This window comes from Pseudorca crassidens, chromosome 13, assembly GCF_039906515.1.
Source record: "Pseudorca crassidens isolate mPseCra1 chromosome 13, mPseCra1.hap1, whole genome shotgun sequence".
Lineage (NCBI taxonomy): Eukaryota > Metazoa > Chordata > Mammalia > Artiodactyla > Delphinidae > Pseudorca > Pseudorca crassidens.
Window position 1 is genome coordinate 11,962,306 of NC_090308.1, and position 24,797 is coordinate 11,987,102.

Sequence of the window (24,797 nt, forward strand, 5' to 3'; positions counted from 1 at the left end):
AGCCCTGGCCACGCTATGGAACACCACAGATGATTTTAGCACGAAACCAGCACTGCATGAAGAAACCCAACCACGCACTAACCTGATGGGAGAAAAGTCACAGATTGATGATATACTAACGTTTCTTGAGCACTCGCTCTGCGCCAAGCAATAGCATCAGGGCTTTAGATAATTGACTTCACTTGCATCTTGTAACCACCTAATGAGGTAGGTAACACTATTAGCCCATTTCACAGATGAGCCATAACTTGGGGTTTAAAAAGGAGAAGCAGCCTGCCATGGTCACAGAGCTAGTGGTCAGCTGACCCAGAGTAGATGGGTCTCACCACCAATCATATGGGGGAAAACAGGACTCTTTGTTTTACTAATGAACTCCTTTCTATTTTGAAGATATAGTTCATGCTTTCTAAGTTAATTGTCATCATAGCAACATGGACGCTCATCAAATATTGCCTGTTGATGATTATGATGACCTTGCACTCAGCCACACTGGGAAGCTGGCCACGGTCTTCCCTGTTCCTTCCTCACCTCTCCCCTAGGCCCAGGACAGAAATCACACAACAAAAATCTGCCAGCTGTTGCTAAGAGCTTAAGCTGTGAGCTGAACTTTCTTGGGAGATATTTGTGCTTTAATTGTGAAACGGATGACGCCTTCAAGAAGCAAAGGAGTGATGCCACACGATGGATCTCAGACACCTGTACAAGCAATCTGACCGAGGAGGCCTCCCCGGAGCCCTTCAGTCACCCCAACAGATTGACCCTGATGGTACACGTTTGTATGAGAAAACACTGTACTTGTCACTAATTCCCTTCCTGGTGAGACCTTGACCTGTTTGTTGTGGTTGTTGCTTTTGTTGGTTTGTTTTACTGCAAAGTATACTTGGTTGTAAACTGTATCTGTTTCCTCAGTTGGTGCGAATTCTGACTTGAGCCAGTTCAGGCTAGCTTCATGACACAAGAACCAGGAGAGCAGATAAACCCGGGGAACTGCTACATGGAGAGAAGCACATCAGGGTCGCCCAGATGCAAAGGTGACATGAAAGGTTACCCTTGTAAGGAATATAATACGAGCTCAATGCCTGAGTTAACATAAAATGTGGGGACAGGTACAGAAATCTAATTGTCTTTCCTTTTCCATCATTGGTCTCAACTTAAGTTCATCAGCCCCCATTTCCAGTTTGTAGTTGTACTCGTTTGCTAAGGCTGCCCTAAAAAATGTCCACAAACTGGGTGGCTTTAAACAACAGAAACTTATTGTCTCGTAGTCCTGGAGGCCAGAAGTCTGAAATCAGAGCATCTGCAGGACCATGGTCTCTGCGAAGGCTCGAGGGGAGAATCTGTTCCATGCCTCTCTCGTAGCTTCTGGTGGTTGCCTGTAATCCTCGGACTTCCTGGGCTTGTAGGAACATCACTCCCATCTCTGCCTCTGTCGTCAACGTGGAATCTCCCATTGGGTCTCTCTCTTCTTTTTCTTCTTGTTTTTAATGATTTGGTTTTTTTGTTTGTTTTTCGGTTTTCTTTTCTTTTTTTTTTTTTTTGGCCGCACAACACAGCTTGTGGGACCTTAGTTCCCGGATCAGGGATTGAACCTGGACCCTTGGCTATGAGAGCACAGAGTGCTAACAACTGCACCACCAGGGAATTCCCTCTTCTCCTCTTCTTTTTTTTTTTTTTTTTTTAATTTATTTCTTTATGCGTTGGGTCTTTGTTGCTGCGCACGGGCTTTCTCTAGTTGCAACGAGCGGGGACTACTCTTTGTTGCAGTGCACGGGCTTCTCGTTGTGGTGGCTTCTCTTATTGCAGAGCACAGGCTCTAGGTGTGTGGACTTCAGTAGTTGTGGCACGCGGGTTCAGAAGTTGTGGCTCACGGGCTCTAGAGCACAGGCTCAGTAGTTGTGGCGCACGGGCTTAGTTGCTTCGCGGCATGTGGGCTCTTCCTGGACCGGGGCTCAAACCCGTGTCCTCTGCATTGGCAGGCGGATTCTTAACCACTGTGCCACCAGGGAAGCCCTCTTCTCCTCTTCTTAAAGGGACACCAGGGCTTCCCTGGTGGTGCAGTGGTTAAGAGTCCGCCTGCCAAGGCAGGGGACGCGGGTTCATGCCCCGGTCCAGGAAGATCCCACGTACCGCAGAGTGGCTGGGCCTGTGAGCCATGGCCGCTGAGCCTGCGCATCTGGAGCCTGTGCTCCGCGACGGGAGAGGCCACAGCAGTGAAAGGCCCGCATACCGCAAAAAAAAAAAAAAAAAGGGGGACACCAGTCATATTGGATTAGGGCCTACCCTGATGACTTCATCTCAGCCTGATTACCTCTGCAAAGACCATCCTTCCAATAAGGTCACATTTACAGGTACCAGGCCTTCAACATATCTTTTGAGGAGACATGATTCAATCCAGAACAGTTGTGGAAAAAGAAATCTCACCCCCAAAGAATTTCAGTCCCTTCCGGCTTAAAAATCTAATCTCTTTCTGATATTTAGCTTTCCTCAGTTCCTGATCTCTTTTCTTCTTCTCTCTAGACGTAAGTAAGTTCCAGGAGGAGGCTGGGTGTGGGTCAGGCCAGTGCTCTCGAGAAGCAGGGCCAAGCCGGCCTGGGTGAGGGATGCGCTTGGCAGACTTGCCCCAGTCCTCTCCGAGTCTGTCTTGCCTGGACCTGGGCATCGACCTTGGTCTTCGTAGCAAACACTGCCATCACCCGTCCCACCATGGACTTCCATCAATAGGACTCCACAGACTGTGTCCTCCTTCTCTCAACTGGGAGGCCTCCCCCCGTCTGCCGGGCTATTTTCAGCCCAGCTCTGTGCTTTGCTTTGAGGAATAGACAGGTTTTGGAAGTCCCCTTCCACCGCACTTGGGGCCCTTGGGCACACAGGACTTGAGAGCTGTCCTCTGGCTATCAGTCTAGCTTTTTATTTTTCTTTTTCAGTTCACTGCTCCACTAGATGGGGGCTTCCCAAAGTTTCTGTGGGCTAAACCGGAGGGACACGCTTGGGGATCCCCAAGCTTTTCTCTGGTTTATTTTTTGCCCATCCCCAGGGACAAGGCCCAAGGGTCAGAGGGCAGAACCCCACACAGCATTTCTCATCCTGCCTTTATCCCAGCTCCACACCAGCTCAGCCCCAGCCCAGGAAAGGTGTTTCTCTGCTCTGTGTGTGCAGATGGGCCTTAAGATATCAGACATGCTTCTCTAGTCTACAGTTTTCCTTGGAAATGCCCCAAACCAACAGTCTCTTTTTTTTTTTTTAATTTCTTGGCCATACCCTGCAGCGTGTGGGATCTTACTTCCCTGACCAGGGATTGAACCCATGCCCCCTGCAGTGGAAGCGTGGAGTCTTAACCACTGGACCGCCAGGGAGGTCCCCCCCACACCTTTTTTTTTTTTTTTTTTTTTTTTTTAAACCAACAGTCTCATTCTTGACGTTTTGCTTCTGGAGATAAAGGAACAGCTTATATTAGACTAACCCTTCTGATGCAAACAGCTAGCAGGAAATCCAGATGAGCACACACTCACGTGCTTGGGAGTCATCAAAGAGCTGCCCAAACACTGAAGTCTTAGACCAAAATCCCTGAGAAAAGGGAATTTTGGAGGGAGGAGCACAACGTCTGGATTCCTTTTCCCCTTGAGGCATTTTCCACTCACTTAGTTGCCAGGACAGCCAGAGAGAAGGTATCTGTTGTGATAAGGATCCCATAAAGGTCTGCTATCCAGAATATATATAAACGTTGATGATTCAATTAATTAAAAAAAAAAGTAAAAGTCGGACTTCCCTGGTGGCGCAGTAGTTAAAAATCTGCCTGCCAATGTAAGGAACAGGGGTTCGATTCCTGGTCTGGGAAGATCGCACGTGCCGCGGAGCAACTAAGCCCGTGCGCCACAACTACTGAGCCTACGCTCTAGAGCCCACAAGCCACAACTACTGAGCCTGCGCTCTAGAGCCCGTGCTACGCAACAAGAGAAGCCACCGAAATGAGAAGCCCGCGCCCCACAACGAAAAGTAGCCCCTGCTCGCTGCAACTAGAGAAAGCCCACGGGCAGCAGCGAAGACCCAACACAGCCAAAAATAAATAAATGAAAAAATAAATTTATATTAAAAATTCATTGCAATTAAAAAATACGCAAAAGATTGGACGTTTACTACACAATAGAAGATATTTAAATAGCTAATAAGCACTCGAAAAGATGCTCCACCTCACGCATAAGGCCACAAAGAGACCCCATTACGTACCCTCCAAATGGCTAAAATTAAAAAGACGATAATATCGGGCTTCCCTGGTGGCGCAGTGGTTGAGAGTCTGCCTACCGATGCAGGGGACACGGGTTTGTGCCCCAGTCCGGGAAGATCCCACCTGCTGCGGAGCGGCTGGGCCCGTGAGCCATGGCCTCTGAGCCTGCGCGTCCGGAGCCTGTGCTCCGCAACGGGAGTGGTCACAGCAGCGAGAGCCCCGCGTACCGCAAAAAAAAAAACAACAAAAAAACCCCGATAATATCAAGTGTCAGCAAGGACATGCGTGAGTCTCATAAATTGCCGGTGGGAGCATAAATTCATACAAACACTTTGGAAAAACTTTTTGACAATAACCACAAAAACAATAGCTGCAATGACCCAGCAATTTTCCCCCAGTCTATACACCTAACAGAAATGCACTTAGAGTGTGCACAGTGTGGGTGTAAGAATGTAGCATCATTACTTGTATGAAATAGACCAAATGAGAAACAATTCAAATGTCCCTCAACAGTAGAATGGATAAATCAAGTGTGGTATATTTATATTATGGAATACTGTACAGCATAGTAAATTAATCAACTCATGTATGAATCTTACAAACGTGATGTTGAGAGAAAGAAGGCAGACATAAATTAATAGGTACTAGGTGGTTCCAATTATACAAAGTTCAAAAATAGGTGAAACTAATTTACCGTGTAGGAGTCAGGAGAGTGGTTACCTTGGTGACTGTGAAGGGCAGAGAGAAGGGAGGAGTTCTGGGAATGTTCTATTTCTTGAACTGGACTGTGGTTCCACAGGTGTGTTTATTTGAGTAAACCCACAAAACTGTAACTTATGTCCAGTGCATTTTCTGTATTTATGAAACTGTAATAAAAATATTGTTTAAACAAACATTTCTCACATAGACTCTTAAGATTGAAATTTAGAGCTATCGCTCCTAGTACATCTCGTCTTTGTGTAAAACAGGATATAAGCATCATTAAGACTGAAATTGTGGGGCTTCCCTCGTAGCGCAGTGGTTAAGAATCCACCTGCCAATGCAGGAGACACGGGTTTGAGCCCTAGTCCGGGAAGATCCCACATGCCGCGGAGCAACTAAGCCCGTGCATCACAACGACTGAGCCTGCGCTCTAGAGCCCGTGAGCCACAACTACTGAGCCCGTGTGCCACAACCACTGAAGTTTGTGTGCCTAGAGCCCACGCACCGCAACTAAGAGTAGCCCCTGCTCACCGCAACTAGAGGAAGCCGTGCACAGCAACAAAGACCCAACGCAGCCAAAAATAAATAAATAAATAATAATTTTAAAAAAGATGAACATTGCTTTTTAGGTCTAATAATTAGACTGGGTAATACTTGCCTTCAGGCAAGTCCTGCTCAGGTTGATCACCTTCAAGTTGAAAGTCTTGAAGTGGGATTCATAAATCAACCCACCTTCTTGAGCTCACCTCCAGACTTTACTTGTTTTAATTAGGTATGAATGTTCTTTAATTCCTCCTAGAGTCAATCAACAAAGGAATTATTCTTCCGTGAAAAACAGACTTGCCCTCGCAGTGTTTTTTTGTTTTTGTTTTTCAGTTTGGAGAATACAAAGACAGCACTTTTTTTTTTTTTTTTTTTTTTTTTTGCGGTACGCGGGCCTCTCACTGCTGTGGCCTCTCCCGTTGCGGAGCACAGGCTCCGGACACGCAGGCTCAGCGGCCACGGCTCACGGGCCCAGCCGCTCCGCGGCACGTGGGATCTTCCCGGACCGGGGCACGAACCCGTGTCCCCTGCATCGGCAGGCAGACTCTCACCCACTGGGCCACCAGGGAAGCCCCCGACAGCACATTTTTATTCAGGGTCTTGCTCGAGGTCGAGGATCATCACTTCTCCTCCAGACACCCAGATCTTTCTTGTCTCATAAACTTACTTTCCTTTGTACCACTCACTCCTTTGCCACTTAGAACCCTCCTGGCATTGTCAGTTGCCTTTTAATACTGTATCCCATCTTGGCCACAGGGACTGTAGCAGCCTGAAAGGCAGAGCGCACCTCACACCACTTTTTTTTTTATATATAAATTTATCTTTTTATTTTTGGCTGCAGTGGGCCTTCATTGCCGTGAACGGGCTTTCCCTAGTTGCGGCAATCAGGGGCTACTCTTCGTTGCGGTGCGCGGGCTTCTCATTGTAGTGGCTTCTCTTGTTGTGGAGCATGGGCTCTAGGCGCGTGGGCTCAGTAGTTGTGGCGCACGGGCTTAGTTGCTCTGCGGCAGGTGGGATCTTCCCAGACCAGGGCTTGAACCCATGTCCCCTGCATTGGCAGGCGGATTCTTAACCACTGCGCCACCAGGGAAGTCCACGTCACACTACTTTTTAAATGCCACCGGCCTTGGTGGTATCTTGTGCAGTCACTGCCTAGAATTATTAGCTGTCAGATGGATAACAAGCCATTTTTCCTCCCTGATCTCTGGAGGGGTGAGGAAGGAAGCACAGGAACAGCCTTAGGTTAGCTGAATATTTTTAATATAAGAACTTGTCACACTGCATGGAAGTGACCTAAGTGCCCATCAACAGATGAATGGATAAAGAAGATGTGGTTCATATATATACACACACACAATAAAATATTACTCAGCTATAAAAAAGAATGAAATAATGCCATTTGCAACAACACGGATGGACCTAGAGATGATCACACTAAGTGAAGTAAATCAAACAAAGACAAATACCATATGATATCACTTATATGTGGAATCTAACTAAAAAATGATATAAATGAACTTATTTACAAAACAGAAACAGACTCACAGATTTTGAAAACAAACTTATGGATATCAAAGGGGAAATGAGGGGGAGGGATAAATTCGGAGCTTGGGATTAACATACACATACTATATATAAAATAGAGAACCAGGGCTTCCCTGGTGGCACAGCGGTTGACAGTCCGCCTGCCGATGCAGGGGACACGGGTTCGCGCCCCGGTCCGGGAAGATCCCATATGCTGCGGAGCGGCTGGGCCCGTGAGCCATGGCTGCTGAGCCTGCGTGTCCGGAGCCTGTGCTCCGCAACGGGAGAGGCCACAACAGTGAGAGGCCCGTGTACCGCAAAAAAAAAAAAAAGAATAGAACCAACAAGGACCTACTGTATAGCACAAGGAGCTCTACTTAATATTCTGCAATAACCTATATGAGAAAAGAATCTAAGAAAGAATGAATAGATGTATATGTATAACTGAATCACTTTGCTGGACACCTGAAACTAACAGAATATAGTAAATCAACTATACTTCAATTAAATAAACAAATAAATAAATAGGGACTTCCCTGGCAGTCCAGTGGTTAAGACTCCATGCTTCCACTGCAGGGGGCACAGGTTCAATCCCTGGTCGGGGAACTAAGATCCTACACGCCATGCCGAGCGGAGCACGGCCAAGATAAATAAATAAAAGTTAAAACGAACAAAGAAAAGAACTTGTCATACTCAAGTGACTCCAGGTTTCATGACACAAACCTGATGCCCCGACTCCCTGACAAGGAAAAGTGGCAGAGCGGGGTGACACTGCTGTGGGGCGACACTGCTGCAGGGCAGCAGTCCCAAAGCAGGTGCGGCGCTGGGAGGAGGATACCAGGCACCAGCGGCACCGGCAGAGATGGGCTGAGCACAGACACTCAGAGTTCCTCCCTGATGAGCAAAGCTCCCAGACCAAGTCCTGGTTCTACTCCAGAATATCATTACGAATGACAGATGACAGTTACTGGTTGTTCCAATGTGCCAGGCATCTACAGAAGCATTTCACATATGCTATCTAATCTTCAGAGCAACTCACAGAGGTACAAACGTCATTCTTCCTATTTTGCAGAAGAGACAACTAAAGCTAAGGGAGGGAAAGTAGCTTGTCCAAGTTTTCATGGCAGTAGAAACAATAAAGCCAGCATTCAAATCCAAGTCTCCTGACCTCCGAAGCAGGGTCTAAGGAAAACAGGTACATAAAGAACTGATAGGTAGTTAAAGGAGTCGAAGAGGTAATAAGACGTGCACACAAATATCTATCTTACCAGACAGACTGTGGTAAGTGCCAGGGGAAGAGAACGAGCAAAGGGTAATGATCGTTTCTGGCTGCAGGAGATTCCACCAGTAGTTAAGGTGAGTGGGGAAATTTTACCTCCACGTTGCAATATTATGAAAGTCAGATTGAAGCTTCTTCCGTAATGACATGGTAGAGCTAGGCTGAGAGCAGACACTTTCAGAATTCCTCCTTGGAGAGGAAAGATCTTGGATCTAGATATCAATGGGATAAAATCTAAAAGTCGGAGCTGGCTCTAGGAAGCCCCCGCATGGACACGCCTCGGCCTGACCCCTCCAGGCACCGTGGGCAAGATCTGGAAAAGACCACCAGGGCCCCTGGCAGGCACAGCGCTGTTGGTGCTCTGAAAATACCCCACAGACCACGGTGTTTTCATGAGTGTTTATCACAATGTAGACAGTGTCCAACGTGTAACGATCCATCGCACCACTTACCTGTTTGAAAGAAAAGCAACATGGGAAAAACGACTTTGATATATGATTATGGGGTGTGTTATCATCTATAGAAAACAGTTATTTTATTTCTAAACAAAAAACGGTTTCAATGTTATTACCATATGTTTACTGTCATACACCCTTTGTTGAAGCTGCTACAGGTCGCCCTAGTAAACTTTGATATGTACCTTCAGGCATTTACATTTATATTTCGGCACAGTGGCTTACTTAATTTGGCATATACCCCAGCACGGCTTTTGTTTGGGGCTCTAAATTCTAGAGCAAGGGCTATAGACTTAGGGCCAGCTTAAAGTACCAAGAATTTGGTAATGGGGGAAACACGAGGAAGACTCTTATTCAAGCAACATTGTCAATTTATTTGTGCAGAGAAATCTTTCTTGGGAATCTTCTTAACTTCCAATCCTTTTATTGAATTCTTTCATTGTTTGAAAGTCTGGCCCATGAGTTTCCAACACACAAACTGAAACCTTCTTCTATGGAAACATCTTCACAAAAATAGGGTGACGTTGAGAGCCAGAAGCCACCGAATCTTCCATCTGCTCAAACAGCCCCACTCATTTAGCCACGCCTTCATCCATCAGCTGCTCCAGGCACAGTGTAAGTCCTTGGGAATGTAACGACGTGGCTCCTGCCTTAGAGGATGTTCCAGTCCAGAGTATGATGGTGTGAGGCTAATCCTGTTCCAGACCATTCTGGGGGCCGGGGGAGAGGGGCAGCTAAACCCAATACTTAGCATCCTATTATCCTCCAGGAGGAAAGCAAACAAGCCCAGCCTGGGGGTTCGGAGTCATTCCTTCTCCATCAGGCTGGTGGCTTTCAGACAGCTAAGCCTCTGCTTGATGCCCAAGTGGCATGTCTCTATCTGAAGGTGTGTCTGAGTTGCCACTAAAAAGGACTTTGTAAAACATCCCCTTAGGGCTTCCCTGGTGGCGCAGTGGTTGGGAATCCGCCTGCCAATGCAGAGGACACAGGTTCGAGCCCTGGTCCGGGAAGATCCCACATGCTGCAGAGCAACTAAGCCCGTGCGCCACAACTACTGAGCCTGCGTGCCACAACTACTGGAGCCCGTGCGCCTAGAGCCCGTGCTCCGCAACAAGAGAAGCCACCGCAGCGAGAAGCCTGAGCACCACAACGAAAGAGTGGCCCCCGCTCACTGCAACTAGAGAAAGCCCGTGCACAGCAACGAAGACCCAACGCGGCCAAAAATAAACAAATTAAGTAAAAAAAAAAAAAAAAAAATCCCCTTACATCAGAGCCTCAATCAATGGGGAAACTGGAAATTATGTCACATTTCCAAGCTTGATTCTGCAATACAATCTCCACCAGAAAACATTCTTCGTGTTTTCTTTATGTAGCTTTGTTTTCTGATTACTCCAAAACACACACACTATTTAAAGGACAGGGACAAACGTGGCTGTTGATTCAGTGGTCATGAAAAGACAGGGACAAGAAAATTAGATATTTGGAGTAGAGGATATTCCAGATAAGAAGAGGACAAGCAAACCGTCTGCACTTAGCTTCTCTGCTCCCATCCTTGCTAAGGAAATGCAGACGCATTTGGATATGGTACCATAAACGCTCGTCAGAATAAGTACACGCAAGCTGTCCTCACTTGCCTAAGTCAATCATTAACTAGAGCAGCTGTTCGTATCACTTACACCGAGGCAATACAGCAGAAACTCACTGAGATCATGAGCTCTGGAGTCAAATGGAGCTGATCTCAATCCTGCTTCCATTGCTTCTTAGCTGTTTGGCTTTGGGTTAATTACTTCCTCTTCCTCTGGCCTCAGTTTCCTCATGGGTAAAGTGGGGCTATTCCTACTTCGTGAGGTTGTTGTGAAGAGTCGTGTGGGTGGTGTTTGGCACGTTCCCTGCCTGTGACATGTACACATTTTTAAAAAAATATTAACATCATTAGTGTTTAAATATCAAATTTTCCAAAAGGAGAACTGGTGTTGTATGTAATTCATGATGTAGATATGGAAGTTTGAGAATTCCCAAGGGTTCTGAAGGAGGTGATTCTTCAACGCACAAAGAAACTGGTCTGCTGCAGCTTTTGAAAGCTGCCCTGCACAGGGCTGAGTGCCGGGGCTCCGGAGTTCCTCTGTGGAGTGTGAAGCGTTCACAGTCATCCAGTGCAACTGGGCCTGAACGCTAACCTGTCTCCTGCATGTGTGTTTTTATACTTTCTCCAGTAGCCCAGTTTTAGTCCCTTTGGGAAAAGCTTCCTCAATGATGTGAAATTAGCTCTCTACCATGTAGTAAGAATGCACCAGAAAAGACCAGTCAGGATTTCCATTTCACAGGAAATTTTCTGAAAGGCCTGAAATCAGAAACAGGAAGTCTGTGTAATAGTGGGCGCCATGAGCACCGTGGGCCCGTGTGCTGCCCGCCCAGTGTCTCGAGGCCCAGGGAGGCTGAATGCTGCACTCTTCCTTCCCCACAGACACAGCAGTTTGTCTTCTGAAGTAATTACTGGTTCACATTTCTGCCGACCTTCTGGGGAAAATGCTACAGGAGACTTTCCGTCCCTCTCACGGTCACGTGTGTGGTTTGCCCACCCTTAAACTCGCCCTGCAAGTTCTTGGGGCTGTTAGTTTATGCAGACAATAAAGTAAAAACAATTCTTCGAGTTGCTTTAATTTAGTCATCATGATAGATGAGTGTCTTGGTGATGGGGAAGTCCAGAAGGATCTTTTTAAACTGAGAAGGAGAAACGGCAGGCAATGCCCCTCTCAGACGTGGGGTTATGGGAGGGGACCTTCCAACACTCACTCACGGCCCCTTCACACAAAACAAGGGCAGGGTCCTTTGATGGCTTCACGGGGTGGGGGTGGGGGGAGAAGAGTTGGCATCATTTTTATGGTGACTCACCTGTAAACCTTAATTAAAAACCTGTTCATAATGCAACATGGTCAATCAACTCTACTTGAATAAAATAGTTAAAAAAAATCTGTTCGTGGGAATTCCCTAGTGGTCCACTGGTTAGGGCACCGCGCTTCAACTGCAGGGGGCACAGGTTAGACCCCTGGTTGGGGAACAAAGGTCCTGCATGCCACGCGGCTCGGCCAAAAAATTTTTTTTAATTTAAATTTTAAACAAATTTAAAAATAAATTAAAAATCTGTTCAAATTGTGTGAAATGAACAATAGTTGACGAAAGCAACCTCATGACAGAGTTCTTTCCTGAATATAAAATCGATCATGAAGATAAATCCAAACACCTATTTTTCCCCTTAAATCCAAGACGTAGGTGGAAGCTCATAAATCCAGATACCCTCTTAGTTTAAAACATTTAAGTCATATCGACAGAGCAAGGAGAATTTTTGAAATCCAATGACCCTTTCATGAACTTTGTCATTAAAAACCTTCCAATATAATTAGGGGAAAATTAGTTTGAAATATTCTTTTTAAAGGGAGGTCCTTCATCTATCATCCTCTGAAGATATACTGCCATTCTCTGAAAGTTATTTACCAAAATAGAAAATGAATCAGTATACACTTATTATCTGGTATACAGTAGGTGTTATAAAATGAGCATAAGCTTCTCTGTCACGAGAGATTCAAAAAACTTTAAAAATGCCACCTGTCTTACTTCTTCCCAGGGAACATTATTACGGACGACAGGAAAGGCACATATGACGACGCAACTATGAGTTTTATTTGTTTATGCATGTGGACAAGAGTAATGGATGATTGTGTAGGGTCTGTCTTTCAAACATTTAGGTTTGAAATTTAAGCAATTAGATATAGCTCAAAGAAAAAAAAAAGACTAGTCTTTTTTTTGGTCATTATGTTTGCAAAATATTTTCCACACTAGCCTTTCAGGAGGGGGAGCCTAGAATTGAAAAGGGTGTCAACGGACTATTTTGGGTAAAATGTACTGATTTTAGTAGAGGGAAAACCATATGAGGTCAAACTGTTCATGTCCACATCCTCAACACACAGCCCTGTCCTGGAATATTCTGGACACCCTGAAGTGTTCCACAAATGAATGCATGACTTAAAGATGATGAACTCAATCACTACATAACAAAGAAGAACATGATTTAGTAGAAGAAGGAAGACAAGAGGAAATAATTAGAATTCGAGTCTGAAGGCATAATTTACTTGACATGTTTCTTCTGTGCTTATCCTATTTCTTCCTTCTCTCTGCCTTCAATCTCCTGATGGCCAATGTTTGTGTCGTATGTGGGAGGGCGGCATGGACAGGAAAGTGTAAAAGCACTGGCCACCGCTGCAGGTACCTGCTTAGTGTGTTGATAGTAATAAAAAAGGTGCTTAGGGGCTTCCCTGATGGTCCAGTGGCTGGAACTCCACACTCCCAATGCAGGGGGCCCGGGTTCGATCCCTGGTCAGGGAGCTGGATCCCATATGCCACAACTAAAGATACCGCATACCAAAACTAAGACCTGGTGCAGCCAAATAAATAAATAAATATTAAAAAAAAAAAAAGTTTAAATAAAAAAGGTGCTTAAAGATCATTAAGCCCAAACCCTCACTTCACAGATACGGAAAGTAAGAAATCAAATGACTCGATTAAGGTCACTGACACAGCCAGCTGAGCGCAAGGAGTATTGTATCATTATTTATTGCTCTGGGGAGGAGCGGCTATGATGACGAATAAAGCTTCTCATAGACCTGCCTGATATTAGCCCCTAACCCCCAACACAGTATCGAGTTTGTTTGGTTTGACCAATTGATTGATTGTTTGTACATTGATTTTGACAAGAATGCCCGGAAAATAATGTTCTTAAAATCTTACTTTGCAGGCTTCCCTGGTGGCGCAGTGGTTAAGAATCCGCCTGCCAATTCAGGGGACATGGGTTCGAGCCCTGGTCCGGGAAGATCCCACATGCGGCGGAGCAACTAAGCCCATATGCCACAACTACTGAGCCTGTGCTCTAGAGCCCGCGAGACACAACTACTGAGCCCACATGCCACAACTGCTGAAGCCTGCATGCCTAGAGCCCGTGCTCCACAAGAGAAGCCACCGCAATGAGAAGCCCGTGCACCACAACGAAGAGTAGCCCCCGCTCGCTGCAATTAGAGAAAGCAGTTTTGCTCACAATTGTACCCCTTGCACCCTTCATTTGCTTTGCACGTGGGAGGTGTATGATAAATATATGTTTATAAATTAACCTAATAGAAGGGAATATGAAATAGCATGAACATTTGGATAATGCCTCTGTATAAGTAAATACCAAATACTTGCGATTATAAAATTGAGTAATCCTTTATTAGAAAAATAATTCACATGTTTAAGAAGGTGTCAACTACAAGTCTGGGAGGAAATGGAAGGCAAGAAATCCAGAGGCTTGAGGAGAAAATCAGACCTTTCTTCCTCAGATCCATCTCTGTTTCTGATTCCCTAAATTTTCCATTACTCTAAACCACAAGCTTCTGCAAGGCTCAGTGTGTTTTAATTAAACCCCAACGATGAACGCAGACTTTCCGAACTCCGTCCTGGTTTGCGCCCTTCTGCTTCCAAGCAGGCTTTAAAGACGACAGCGAGGAGGCCTGATACTCAACAAGGCCTTAGGAGTTTGCGTTACCCTCGCGCAGAAGGGAACGGTGCAGGGAATTACCCTGAGGGCCTGTAGGGGCACTTAACGATCATTCCCTCGCCTCCTGGGATGGGCATTTTGTTCTTTATTTGCCTGGTTTGTGTTCACAGAGTTAAAGCTCTGTCTGTGTGACTCAGGCCGTGAAAATGCTTGACTTGGCAACCCACGTGGCTATTCCCCACACGGGCCTCAGCCGAGGGCCCGGAGAAGCAAGGAGGCTGGCCCCGCAGCCCTTGCTGGTGGCGTCTGTAATGTCCCTGCGGCCCCTGCCAACAGCCACGGTGGAGGGAGGCTGCGAGGGGAAGCTGTGTCCTGAGTTAAACTCTCTTCCAAGAGGTGGCCTCACAAAACCGCATGGGATCCATGCGGAGACTTTCTTACTTTCTTTCTTTCTTTCTTTCTCTTCTTCCTCCCTTCCTTTCTTTTCATTCTTTTTCTTTCGTTTCTCCTTTTCTTGATCTTTCCCTCCCTCTCTCCTCTCCCCCGCCCTCCTTCTTTCCTTCTTTCTCTGTAGTTCTCTCTCTCTCTCTCTTTTTTTTTTTTTTATTTTTTTTTTTGGCCTCACTGTGTGGCTTGCGGGATCTTAGTTCCCCAACCAGGGATCAAACCTGGGCCCTCAGCCGTGGAAGCGTGGAGTCCTAACCACTGGACCACCAGGGAATTCCCTCTCTGTGGGTCTCTTGTGAAAATGAAAACAACAAAAATCTCAAAGAACTATTCAACTAGGAGACATTTCTATGTGTCCCCTGGCCTTTCCCAGGTCCGTCCCTCTCTCCAACTCAGCCCTTTGCTTCCCATGTAAGAGATACAGGTAGCTCTTATGCAAAAGTATGAAGAAACCAAGACAAAATCAACAACTAGCCGTTACAGGATTGTTGCAATTATACTTTAATCTGACAAACATGGCCTGAGGGTTACCTGCATGGTCTCTGCAGATTACGTGGGTGTCACCCACAGGGCCAGTTAGTATCCCTGGCCACTGTGTAACACTCAAAGAGGTTGGTGAGATAATCTTGGTTCAGGACACTGAACCACATTATACTTGAAACATATACTATGAAATGACTTTTGGACTCAGCACAATTATAACATTCGCTGAGTCTGCCAAGTTTACCACGTAGATAAGGAAAGAATACATAGTTTAAATATTAAACAATTCAACTGGAGGGGCAATCCCCTCCTGAAGGTGCACCAGGAAGCTAATTTGCAGCCTGCACACGTTCATTTCACAGAGAAGAGCGGGTTTCAGCTAACAGGTCTCCGAGGCCTTCATCCCAGGAATGGCATGGTCCCCATGCACGCCTCTGGGAACTGGATGGCTGGACTGCAGCCACAGGGCCATGAAGATACAATAATTCAGGAAGTGAGTTGGTACCTTCATTTTGAAATTCTCAGGCCAGCATTAGCTGGTGAGTTTTAAAGGAGAATTCATGGTTTGGAAACAGCTCCAGACTTGCTGCCTTTCCAGTGTGCAAAGTCATTCTTTTCCTGAGTGTTCGTCATCTCAAATCACCCTCAGCATCCCAGCTCTGCTATCTGGGAATAGGTGCACCTTGTGGTCGGTGAATGCCAAGTGCTCAGTCCAGGAAATGGCTATCGGAATGAATTACACGCACGCCCTGAGCCCCACTGGGCACTAAAGAGACGGCTGCTTTGCTAATAAACCTTGCATTCGTCAACATTAATTAAGGTGATCTGAGTCTGCGCTCAAGCGTACACTTTTCAATGAGCAGCCAACTTTCCTTCTATTAAATTTTTAGGAGAATATATTAGCAAATTCTGGGAAATAGCATCGGCAAGAAGCTGAGCTGGAGTAGGTTTAGGAACTCAGCCGTGTTAAGCTGCCTTCTCTGAACACACCCAGGCCGTGCGTGCACAGCAAGTCAGATGGTGTCACTGCTTCCAGCGCCCCCATGGTGGTCTCGATCCAGCCACAACCACCAGAAGGAGGACAGAGGACAGGCTCGGAGTCTGTGCTCAGGGGAGGATGTAAAAGGAAGAAGAAACCTGGACCATGAGCTTTTGGAGACCGTAACCCAGTTGAGGGGGAAAGACGGCACCCATGAAAGTGGAAGTAACACTGCTGAACGGCAGGTGAGCCTGAACCAAAGGATGGGACAGAGCTTCAAGGAGGGAGAGACAAACGTGCGGGAGTGAAGAGGGAAGGTGGTGAGGATGTGAATTACAAGCTCGGGACCTGCAGAGGAGGAAGGGGGCACTGAGGGAGGCAGCGGGAGGGACAATGGCTTGAAGCAGCGGTCGTGTTGGGACATGGAGGGCCCTGAAGGTCAAGCTGGCAGGTGCCCTGGCCTCTCCTGGGCAACCCAGAGCACCAATGTCTTCTGAGGAAGGGGGAAGAAGAAACCACCATTTTACAAAGGCTAATACACAGGTTGAGCTGGATGGGAAGACGACATGAAAGCCCAGCGGTGGACAGATCTGTTAGGACACTGCGGTCATTGCTCAGGCCCGTGGTTTTGAATGCTGGGTGTGTATCCCGGGTACGCCGAGGTGATGCCCTGGGATGTGGGGAGAAAATATCAGAATTCTTACGTGTACTTACTTTTAAATTTTTCATCTTTTTTGAGTCTATTTTATGTATTTTAAATGAACATACCCACTGAATAGAAAATATGTATATTATAGACTGACTTGTGCCCAAATTCACATGTTGAAGCCCTAACCCCCAATGAGACAGTATTTGGAGATGGGGCCTTAAGGAGGTATTAAAGGTTAAATAGGGTCATAAGTGTGCAGCCTTATTTTTTTTATTGTTATTTTTTTTTTTTGTGGTACACGGGCCTCTCACCACTGTGGCCTCTCCCGTTGCAGAGCACAGGCTCCAGACGTGCAGGCTCAGGGGCCATGGCTCACGGGCCCAGCCGCTCCACGGCATGTGGGATCCTCCCGGACCAGGGCACGAACCCGCGTCCCCTGCATCGGCAGGCAGACTCTCAACCACTGCGCCACCAGGGAAGCCCCTGCAGCCTTATTTTGACAGGACCCTTACGAAAAGAGGAAGAGACACCAGGACTCTCTCTCTCTCTCTCTTTCTGCACACACACAGAGGAGAGGCCATGTGAGGATACAAGGAGGTGGCCGTCTACAAGCAAGAAGAGTCTCATCAGAAACCGACCCTGATGGCAACTTGATCTTGGACTTCTGGCCTCCAGAACTGTGAGAAAATAAAATTCTGTTCTTTAAGCCGCCCAGTCCGTGGCAGCCCTAGCAGACTAATACAGCACATAATACGTAAACAGTCAAGAACTGGAAGCGTGAATTGTACAGATTTTGTTAATGCACATGATCGAAACAGTTTGGGGGACGGTGCTCTGGGTGCTAGGGTTCTGAGTCGAGAAGGCAGTGAGTGCTAAGAGCTTCTTCAGGGGAAAAATAGGAACTCCGTGAGCCACTGGATATAGGAAATGAGAGGAAGAGAAGTATGAACGTGATCTCTGGGATTTTCAGTCTGGGAGCGGGGGAGAGCTATCTCTAGCCCGTGGGAGATAAGGATGGCAAGAGTTGATCCCACGGGAGGATCAGAGAAGCTCAAGGACCACAGCACTGGATGTCCTCCGAATGAGAAAGAGATATGGCCATAGAGGGGAAAGGAAAACAGGGATTTCAGGGCCACAGAGGTCAAGGGAAAAGAGAGTTTGGAGGAGGGCAGGGTGGGCAACAGTATCAAGGAGGTCAAGTGGAACGACCCCAAGAAACGTCTTGTGGAATTCCACAAGGAGGTCATTGAAGACATTTAAAAAGTGACTCCGGTAGAGGGGAGAGGATGCAAGCTGGACTGTAGGGGATTAAGAAGGGACAGATGGGGAGGAAATGAAGGCATCAGGTTATGTTTAGATTTTAACTATTAAAATGTGTCAAAGTCAGAACTGCAGGGGGTGGGAGGTGAGCGTTCCCTTCATCTCCGACCCCTGAGGAATTCCCTGTTACTAGTTAAACAGTGTTAAGTGGTAACGGGGGCTGGAAAGGTGGGACATGGGGGTGAGGGGGGGGATGGTAAGGCAACAATAAAGTGCTCAGTCCTGTCCCAGAGCCTTCCAGACAGCTCTGGCTTTGTGTGTGAGTTTGTGTGTGGGACAGAATACACGACAAAGCCAGACGGGATACATAATTCTCAAACCCATATGCTGATTAGAAGTCTGGAAAGTTCTCCCAAATTTCATACCTTATTTGATAGTTGAATGTCAGAAGATCTGATATAAAGGGCGGGAATAAATGGCAGGAAGAGGCTGGAGTTCATTTGGGCATCTCGGCCACCAGCAATCGGACACCCAGAAGACACCACCTCAGTATTCTGCCTTTGCCTGGGTGTAAAATTGTTCACTATCCATTTCACAAGTGTGCAGACAAAGTCACACGTGAGAACTAATGAATCCTTATAAAATTCTTTGAGACCCACAGATGAAAGGGATTGTTTAAGTACAGAGTATTATCAGCTAACGGTGGAGCACACTGAATGAATAGGATTCTCCCAGAGAATAAACTATGTCCTGGGAATAAATTCAGTAACTGTGGAAAATGCGTTAAACATTTTAGGTGAAAAGCCATAACTACTGATAACTCTTCAGCAGGCAATCTTTCCAATTCTAGAATTATCTTACTACTTCACATCCTGGGATGTTTGTGGACCTCATACAGAATTTCAACATCTGTTTCATAGAATCATTGACTCTCAGGTCTGGAGGGGTCAGCTGATCCTGACACCCCTTTGCTCATTAAACGCCCTCTGTGATATCTGTAAAAAAAAATGGCAGCCCACCCCATGCTCAATTTCTCCAATTGGGCACTGATTAGCCCCCATTCTCACTTTCTTCTGTCTAAAGACAGTTTTAAAAGTCCTTTTTACCATCTTCGCAAGCCAAGGTTCATTTAAGGCTTCTGCTGTCCCAAATTCCTTCTCATGTTCATCCTTGGTTGTTCACTCTTCTCTATGTTTTTGCACATCTTTCAAAATTCTGATCCCACTGGCGAGGCCCCAAATTTTCTGCAATAATGACTTAAAATTCTTTGTGCAAATGTGCACACACTCACCCAATGGTTTTTTGTGCACAGTGACTTGCCTAAACGCAAAAAATAAAACCTGACATGACTGCAGGGTCAATATGATTCATATAAATTCTCAGAGAGTGGTTTAGCAGGTCACTTCGCGTTAGGCTGAAGAGGTCTTCTTGAGATCAGTGGAACTGATGTTACAGTCTCAGTCCCTGGCTCAAGCCAACAATGAACTCTTTGTACCAGAGAGCATAACTGGTTTGCATAAAGGAATGATGGGACTCGGGACTGGCTTCCCATCCAGACCCAAGGCCTCCTGCCAGCGCCCTCCGTCATGACAGGGTGAGGCAGAGCGTGAGTGGCTCAGAACGATCACTGCATGGGCCTCTAGAAAAACAGATCACAGTAGCGTCCACACAGGGAGACCTCAGGCTGGCGCTCTGCCAGGAAGAAAAGACAATGACAGAAAGAAAGACAGGAGCCAGGAGAAATATGGCCTCATGGAAATACGTCTTAGCTAAGGGAGGGGAAGAGGGGTGATATACAAAGAAAGATGGGAGGAATATTCAGAAATTACTCCAGGTGTGCCTTTGCAGTCTCATCCCATATTTGGACCCCCAGGTGGACATCCAGGGTGTGCTTTTTTTTTTTTTTTTTTTAATATTTATTCATTTATTTGGTTGCTCTGGGTCTTAGTTGTAGCACGTGGGACCGTCGTTGCCACATGCGGGATCTTCGTTGTGGCACGTGGGATTTTTAGTTGTGGCATGCGGACTCTTAGTTGCACCATGTGGGATCTAGTTCCCTGACCAGGGATCGAATCTGGGCCCCCTGCATTAGGAGCGTGAAGTCTTAACCACTGGATCACCAGGGAAGTCCCCATCCAGTGCATGTTTAAGGACAGCCCTAAACCTTTAGGTATGTGTATTATGCCTGCGGGGCGGGGAGATTGCAGGCAAGAATGTGCACGTGTGCACATGCGTATCTGTCTGGAAGGGAGGGCTGTCTGTAGGCCATGGTGGGGCTGGCATGTGCCGGTTTATTGCCCTTTGGCTCAGAGGTTCAGGTAGGGGGAAAAGTACAGGTAGGGTGCAGTAGGGTATGTACCCATTGCAAAGGTAGGGATCTACCCCTGAGGTGCACACTCCTGAAATCTCATTCAGAGTTCAAAGAGGTAACAAAAGGGTTGTGTGTGCCCACAGTGTGAGTCTGCCACACATGAAAATAGATGCCCAAGTGTTTACACTCTAGAATTTTATGGTGCAAACCAGGAGGCAGCTCCTAATAATGTGGCAACAAAACAGTAAATGTTGAAGCTGCCGGTCTCTCAGCAGGCAGGAAGAAACGGTTGACCTTGGATCCGCGGGCAGCCATGAATACAATGAGGAAGTTATAGAGGAGGAATTATCCAAAACGGAAGTTTCAAGGTCACAGAGAATTTTTCTTCTTATCCAAACGCAACAGTCTCAGGAATGCCATTCGGTGAGCACAGGCTGTGAAATTCCACAAAACTGGAATTCTCTCCACATGGGATCCTCAGTTCACTGAGGTTTTCACCCCACGTTTATTTGTGGAGGGAGCGGCTGAGGGGAGCTCTTGAAATTCAAGCTCTTCCCAGAAAGAGTGCAGAACTGACCAGGCATCTCAGCTCATCTGAACCCAGGCCTTTTTCATGTATTTGACAAAAAGAGCTAACTCTCTAAGAAGACCATTTTCACATTAGCCACGTATTTAACGTTAATGCTCATATAACAGTTCAATGGGATATTTACCAATAACAAATTTTAAGAGCGCTTTCAAAGATAGGAACTCAGGCAAAATACTACTCCCCACATGGGTGAAAAGGAGGCACACTCTTCTCAGTCAGCCTCAAAGATCATCCTGTTTGGGGGGAAGGAGTTATATTTTTTCTACTCAAAAAAATTATTTGAAATAATCTGATGTGGTTTCACAAAATTGGTTGGATCCATTGCTAACAAATGGTTGATGTCATGTTTCAAGAGAAAAGTAAAACTGTCATATGGACATGATGTCGTGGGTGTAGGAACGAAGGTGTGTGTGCAGGGACAATGGAGAAGGCTGCTGCCCAGTGCCGGGGGCCCCAGAAAGGCTGCCCAGAGGGGCTGACACGTGAGTGAGTCTTGCAATGCAGGCAGGGGTGGAGGGGCCTAGAGATCGTGCCAGACAGAGAACAGCGAGAGCAAAGGCACAGAGGGACCAAACAGACGATGGGTCCAGAAGTGAGGAAGGGGCATCACGAGATGTGGCTGAGGATGCGGGCAGGGATGGGCCACAAAGCCCTTGGAAGCCAGGCTGGGAGGCTGGATTTAATCCTGGGGGAGACAGGGGCCTTCCCGGGGAGTGACGTGGTTGGACATGCATCTAATTTTAGGCGGAAGGTGGCAAAACTACAGCAGGGCAGGGAGATTGACCAGGAGGTTAACATAGTCAGCAAAACACGAGCAACAGACAGCAAATGAGTCAGCAGAAGACCTTTTTTTTTTTTTGCGGTACGCGGGCCTCTCACTGCTGCGGCCTCTCCCACCGCGGAGCACAGGCTCCGGACGCGCAGGCTCAGCGGCCGTGGCTCACGGGCCCAGCTGCTCCCCGGCATGTGGGATCTTCCCGGACCAGGGCACGAACCCGCGTCCCCTGCATCGGCAGGCGGACTCTCAACCACTGTGCCACCAGGGAAGCCCAGAAGACCATTTTTGACACCAACTTCTTTGTCTCTCTATACAAGAAGCCATGTGACACCACCCTCTGTGCCCCGTGGAAGCTGACTCTATGTTCATTTTGAAAACAACAAAGGGAAGGGAGTCCTGCTTGACATTTTTGGCGGGGAGCTTAACCTTTCAAGCTGAACCACTTATTATCCGATTTTCTTTTCCAATCAGAATCTTTGTGAGGGGGAGGGGCAGTGCCGAGAAGGAGCGAATGAGAAGCTTCTGTATGAGGGAGCTGGGGCCACAGAACTGCGCTGCTAACCTCCCCACACCACGCATTTTACTTCTCCTAGACATCTGAAAAAATCTTGACTTTCATACCAATGCAGGCGAGGCATTTCTAACCGCTCTGCTAATTTCAGGACAGCCTGCTCGTTAGGAGCCTGGGAAGAGGGCAGGTACCAGCTGGTAGCAAATGGAATTCACTACTGACCTTAAATTTAAACGAGATCCATGCAGAGGAAGGACTTCATATTCTGCTAGGCTTCGAAGCTCCATTATCTTCCGAGTCATTCTGTCCTGGAAGAAAACAGCAAGTGGGCTCGTTAAATTACTCATATGTGAATGATCGATTCACACTGCATTAAACGAAGAGCTGACATTTCATGGACAAGATGAAGTACAGTTCAGAACGAATTACTACTGTGACGATGCATGCAAAAGCCTTTTTTTTTTTTTTTAAAGCCTGATTTTTGAAGTTTCATTTATGCAGATGACAGATAACCTGACTCTTCATTTTGGTGATCAGGTCAGCTAAAGCGTCATTTAGTATTGCTGCGCGACAGTAGCAAGAAATGGTTATAAAGAGAAAAGGTTGCAGGTCCTGTATTTGATTCAGACTCTGCAGCTGAGATAACGTTTTCAGTGAAATGTTATCTCCTTGCCGGTTAATACGATCCAGCAAATGTAAAATGAAGGGGTTTAAAGTTCATATTTGTGATCACAAAGTCTTGGGAATGGGTAGGATTCTCCTTCAAAGATGAAGAAATAAGATCCAGAGAAGCTGTCCTACCCACAGTCTAGTGACCGGTTACTGATCGAACCACTGCTCTTTCTGCTACATCAGACTTCATTTAGGTGTTGGCGTTCTGAAACAATACCTCTTATCACGAAGACTTCTGAGTCACAAAACACTTTAAATTTCACGCTGATTTTAAACTCATTTTGTAGTCTTTTAAAATGCGCAAGTCATTTTCATTTTTGCAAAGAAATTCTAATAATGAGCTCGTCTCCACCTTTCATGGAGAAATGAGTCCTACTAGGGTATGACAAAACCAACTCGCCCCATGACCTTCCCCTATGTACAGCCAGAGGGTGGCCTGGGCTAAACCCTAGAAGAAATTGCTCTCCCTGAAGGGCTCTCTGTCCCTGGCTCCACGGCACTTGGAAAATCTCAGAGTGCTGAGTGTCTGGAGGCCTCAGGCTGATGGACTTCAAACCTCTCATTAGTTAAAGAAAGTGCAGCGCAGTTCAGCTCATCAATTAAAGGGTGAGCCAGTTGGAGAAAACCAGAAAGAAACATGTGTTAATTGAACATCTGTTGGCACTAGGCCCTGTGTTCTCTGCTTTAAATACATGATCTCATTCTGTTCTCACAACTGTCCCACAGGTATGCCTGGGCACCTCTCCATTTCACACATTTTACAAACGAGGCTGGGTTCCTTGGTTCAACTAGTATTTACCTGAGCATCTGCTACCTGCCAGGCACCAAGGCGGGTGGTCAGTCTACAAAGGAGAAATGGATAAGCCCCGCCTCCTGCCCACAGTGAGGTCACAGTCTAGCAGGGATGGGGCAGCGGGGAGTCAAGCAAGTTAATCAGAGCTATGTTGTTCCAACAGCGGCTTGTAGCCCAGTTAGATAGAAGATCATGAAGCCAGTTTAGTGGGTCTTGAACAGCACTCAGAATAAATAAATGAACAAAGTAGAACAGAACAGCACAGAATGGAAAATATCAGAGAGCATGGCGTAAAGGTGAGGCAACTCACATGGATATATGTCTATATCTCTGCATCAATCATATATATACGTCTGTGTGCATTGATTTGCAATGGAAAATATATTTCCTTTTGTAGGTGATGGTGGAAAAAATTGTGAAAGCCGTCAAGTTATAGAGCAAAGTGACAAGCGCTGTGTTAGGAGGTCATGCGTAATGGTAAGCGCGCACAGGAGGGAGCGTCCGCCTGCAGATGAATTTGCACTTAGCTCCAGAGGAAGCTGGGGACAATTTTGGTTCCTCACCAAAGACAAACCTCTTAAGGATGGGATGCCCACATCTAATGCTCAAAGCTAGGAAGAGCTTGAGAAGGGCTGGGGTGAAATTTCCAGGACTAGAAAGGAAAACAGAGTAGGGGCCCTTCTCCCCCAGTCTGGGAAAGGTGGCAGCCATGAAGCCACAAAAGGCACAATGACACCAATGGAGTCAGACTCAAGAAGAGGGGATTAAACCTCAAGGAGATGGAACCCCAATCTAGCCCGAATTGCTAGAACTGTGGAAGCTGCTGGAAGGCCTCTCAATTCCCAGCATCCCACTGTGAAGAGAGTGTAGGAGAGCCTCCGGAGTGCGGAAGGTGGAAGCCAGGGAGCCAGATGTGGGCTCCTTTAAATGATCTTAATCTCAAGAACAGCGCCTCCTTTGGGATGACAGGTTACTGTGACCTTCCTTAGCAGGATAAAACAGTTAACTCAGTTTTCTTTTCTTTGAACACAACTTCCTTCGGACATATTCTAGATACCATGCTTACAGGTTGAGGA

At 46.6% G+C, this 24,797-nt stretch overlaps 1 protein-coding gene across 6 annotated transcripts in view; it reads right to left on the reverse strand.

Annotated features, from left to right (window-relative positions):
- SCAF8 (SR-related CTD associated factor 8) overlaps positions 1-24,797 on the reverse strand; it is a 198,385-nt gene that overhangs the window by 5,268 nt on the left and 168,320 nt on the right. For 4 of the 6 annotated variants that reach the window (XM_067701713.1, XM_067701712.1, XM_067701706.1 and 1 more), the window contains 2 exons: positions 22,479-22,564; positions 1,514-8,482 (listed from right to left, as the gene is read on the reverse strand). The gene's annotated coding sequence lies outside the window, so the exon portion shown is untranslated. Of the gene's footprint in view, positions 1-1,513; positions 8,483-8,576; positions 8,723-22,478; positions 22,565-24,797 lie in introns of those variants that run through there. The other 2 variants (XM_067701709.1, XM_067701707.1) reach the window with 2 other exon arrangements.